The 4,601-nt window shown below is 37.2% G+C and overlaps 1 long non-coding RNA gene across 1 annotated transcript; it reads left to right on the top strand.

Moving 5' to 3' along the window:
- Positions 1-581: 581 nt before the first annotated feature.
- On the top strand, positions 582-1,325 carry LOC110678764. The gene is made up of 2 exons (XR_002501920.1): positions 582-784; positions 830-1,325. It is a non-coding gene; the product is annotated as an uncharacterized LOC110678764 (long non-coding RNA).
- Positions 1,326-4,601: the final 3,276 nt, after the last annotated feature.

Genomic DNA, 4,601 nt, shown 5'->3' on the forward strand with positions numbered 1-4,601 from the left:
TTCTCGTGTTGTAACTGGTCTTAATAATCCTTCGTCCAGACGGATAAAGGGCGGAGCCATCCGCTGACTTGTAGCTACCCGCATAGAAAAACACAGTTTGCCATACATTGCAAACAATAATTTTCTTATAGCTGTAAAGGTTAATGTTTCACAAACAGTTGCTTTCATGTTGGACAATATTAAATTTAAAGCATTAGATTATTAAAAATGGTTTGAGTAATCCATATCAAATAGTAACATCATTTCAAAATGGCTGGAAACGGTAAAATTATATAGGGGTTGAGACTCGTAAGAAACAGTGGAGCTATAAGGCCACCATTTGCCGAATGATTTGCGCTTCTACCATATATTACCAAATTAATACATTGCAGCAAACGGTTAGTTTGTGCGAGCAGCCTTTATTATACACGCTCACAAAAAATCAATTAGTAGTGTTAAAGTCGGACCACGCAAGTGCACAAAACATGAACAATTCTTTTTTTGCACATCCCAAGGAAATACATGTGTAATAAACAACAAAATTGTGTTGTTTAACTTTTCCAGTAAAGCTGAGTAGAAGAAAAAAACTTTTTTTTCGAAATTTAAAACTACACCTGCGTGGTGTTTTTTTTAGCGTGTTCCTATGCCTGTGTGCCAAAAACAAAAACCAAATATCCTTGCGGTGCCACAAAATTTTCATCACCGGTTTCTGCCAGCGTTTATATGTATATAGACTCTGATTTCTGCTTGTTTTGTGCTACAAAATTTATATTATTATCCAGTACCGGATCCAGAACTGCAGCTGGTAAGTAACCGTTTCAAATCGGCCCCCCTCCCCCCCCCCCCAAAGGATTCGCAATGCTGGCGCTGAGCAAAAGGCAGATGTGAACCGACAACAACTCCGTGGCAACCTTCTCCAAGCCAATACGTGACACGTTCCGGTCTCCGCAACCAGAGCGTATCATTAGATCTCCAACAGCAGGATGGATCCTTACAGGAAGTGTTTTATATTGTGCCAGAACGGCATGAAGCTACCGCACAGAGAAACTACTGGTTCGGGGAACCAGTTGGAATCGATTTTCATGGTCGTTTTGTGCTCTTCGTCACAGGGGGTTTTGTCGACCAAATCTTCCGAAATTCATCAGTAAGATGCTAATAGTATCGATGCAAGTTTTTAGCCCAATAGCTTACAAAAAACCTCATGAGACGGAAAGAACAAAGCTGCCGAAAATACTAGTCATACTAGCTCGGCACACAGACAATATGATGTGAAAATTTATTCCATATAGACAAAAAAGAGTGGAGTGCAATTTTAAATCAATCAATAATAAACAATCTAAATAAAAGTGTGTTCGCCATTTTTTTTTAACACGCAAGGAAACAAGTACTACGTGTAGTCTTAATTTTCTTCAAACTTAAATCAGTTACATTTTAATACATCCTCGAACATCATGAATATTTGTTGAATAAAACGTACAGATTTTTTAAATTTGAAGTGGGTTTATTTCTTCACATTTACTTGTATCCTCTACAATATTTTATCGCAATTCCTCTAATGGTATAAATGTATCATAACAGTTCAGTATTTGGTTTAAATACCACAAATCACCATAAACGAATAATTATACATACATTACTCCTTTTCATTAGAATGTTATGGTTAAATAGTTTGTAAACTGTTTGTCTTACAATAGAGTCCTAAAGCCCTGTCTCAATTTTAGTACCAAACGCTTAAGTTTAGGGCAGAAACACATGTTTACTCAATTTTTAATTGATTTTCATTGGTTTAAGTACAAAAAATATTTTTTTATGATTTTGTCACACCTTTTGGTTTAAACTCAAATGTTGGGTATATTTTGTTTTCCGTGTCCCTTCCTAAATGTCAGATAGGAACAACCCCAGTGTTCAAACTATATGCCCTGTGGCATTTTTGTCAAAAAAGTGAATGTCAAACAAGATCACAAGTGTCAAGGTTCATATTCGAAACCATTTTTAAAATTGAAGTTTGAAAATGTTATAGCCGTTATTTGAGCTGGAAAACTTGCTAAAGTAGTTGCAATAACATGCTCTTTCGTATTATTAAATAAAAACAAGAATTCATTAAACATTTTAGGACCCAATTGATTTGGCAAAAAATGTACAATATATGCACAGTTTGACAAACAGTCTTCGAAAAAATTTGTTCGAGAAAATCGCCAATTTTATATGGTTACATAACTTAACCGCCTATTCCCCACATTGTTATTTGTCCATTTACTGTTTCCCAGATTGTAAAAACAGTTCGCGGTATTGTTAGTTTATTGTTGCTTTGGGTGTTATACGGTACTGTTTAGATATTGTTGTGAGTGGTTGTGGATAGTTCGGGTAAATGTACTAATATGGTTCCAGTTTATGCGGGTAGTGCGAAGGTGATGTTTTCTGATGCTAGTCGTAGTAAGGAAACTCTTAAAAATCTTACTGCAGACCGGCAGCTGTGTGGGCGCTTCAACGAAGTTTTAGACCAGCTTCAGCTGATTCCTTTGCCATCCGCAGTAAGGAAAACAAAAAACTTAACTTTCTATCGGCTGATCAATATGTGCTTCAAAGGGGGCTCGGCCCAGCTGCTTGTGCCACTCCTCAGACTCATTGAAGTATCGAATATCGACGTTTTGGGCTATTAGTTAGACAGTGTAGTGACAGGGTATCCAGAACTGAATTTTAAAGTGAGATTTGTAGTCTTGAAAACAAAATCTATTGTTTCAACGACTTGTACCCAAATCAGCCTTTTATCTACACTCATGTCCCTTCATCTAATCCAAATGTTCCGGAGATTTAACGTTACGATGCAGAAATGTTGTTCATTCTGCAAGGCAGACTGGAACCAAGGAGTAGAGGAGAATATCAACCCATGAAGTTTATCGTTCCTTTACTGGTCCTCAAGATCCCAAACCGACATTGAAGGAAATAAAATAAGATATTTGAATAAATAATTTTATGTTTGTTTAATTCGTTTTTTTGTTATCAATAGCTTGAGAATCTATGTGGATTTCCCGTTACAACCGGTAAGCCAAAGACTGCAGGTTTCTCGGGAAGAAGGTTCCGATTACTTTTGATGAGCTCACAGGATGTGGGACAATGTAAACCTATCAATCATTCATCTTTTCTCCACTGTGCATCTAAAAATGCATAGACCATTCTTGACGTATATAAGTAAAAGTATTCAGATGCTTGATGTCTCAAACGTCGGTATCAATCAGGCTTTTAAATTTTCTGGTGTTGCTTGCTTCACTGAAACAAATAAAGTTTGTATTTAGTTGAAGAAAATAAGTGTAGAATAAACCAATTTCAAATCAATCACAATAAACAATGACGTGTTGTTATTGCATTTTACGATGGTTTTCAAACCAGGGCTAAGTTGATGTGAATGTCGAAAAAATGCATTTGATGCAAATTGATGTACATTTGATGTGCATTCAAGAAGTGATCCGCCCCTTGGACATGAAGGTCTTTAATTTGTCTTTGTTTGTTCTATATATGGAGACTTCAGTGCAACGGTGCTCACACGTCAAAGTCAGTTTGACATCTACTCTTGACATGCTTTTTAGTTCGAATATTTTCCATCCAGCGAACATCTAACCATTGAGTTATTCCACGTAGCGAAGCTCCAACGAGCGAATCCCCACTGTAACTACTGCAGGCAAACCTCTTGGTATCCACGTGTGTAGCTCGTTGTTTTTGAGCATTTGAATAGATTTACACGATATTTAACAACGTTATAGAAAGGGTCATTCTCGACCTGCCTGTTGGTTTGGATATTCATTCATTTGCTCAGAAACAACGAGCTACACACGTAGTTACCAATGGTTTTTAGTGCGTTATCCCAGATTATGCGAGTATTCTCGCATAGTTTGTGATCTCGCCCTAAAAGCCATTGGTAACCGAGTGTGTAGCTTATTGTTACCGAGAAAACGAATAGATTTACACGTTATTAAATTTTAACAATACTACGATATGAGGAAGATCTCCTAGTGGTGATAGTCTTCATCCTGATCAATTCATTTGCTTAGAAACAAGGTGCTACACACGCAGTTACCAATGGATTTTAGGGCAAGATGTCAAGTTTTGCGAGAATTATGCTTGATTTCTAATGATTGACCGAATTTTTACAATATTTAACTCATGTCGCGAATTTAAGGCGAAGTAGGCCGTCATTGAAATTTGTAAGCGTCGTTGATGATTGTTGCTAATTCATCTCACAATTTCGAATCAAAGAAAATCAGTTGGTTTTGCACTGACACAGCTGAAAAAGTATCAGCATACTTCATGCATGTTAGCGCGTACAGTGATACATTTTGAAGTCAATACAAACTATCAAGATTGAGTTTTATCACTTTGAAATGCAAGCTAAAAGTCATCATTGTTGCCAAAACGAATGACGGGCTACTTAGCCTTAAGCGATTTTGAAGTAAAATTTGTTTAACGTGTTCCAATTCATCGATTCACGCAGGGCTGCTTTCAGTTTCGGCTCGCAGCTGATTGCAAAACAATCGATCAAACTTATCAGCTGTTTACAAACAGCACGCGTCGTTTGCGTGCTATCGCCGATTTTGTTTTGTTTCCAGCGATCGCCGGTTCGGTGTTGG

This window comes from Aedes aegypti, chromosome 3, assembly GCF_002204515.2.
Source record: "Aedes aegypti strain LVP_AGWG chromosome 3, AaegL5.0 Primary Assembly, whole genome shotgun sequence".
Lineage (NCBI taxonomy): Eukaryota > Metazoa > Arthropoda > Insecta > Diptera > Culicidae > Aedes > Aedes aegypti.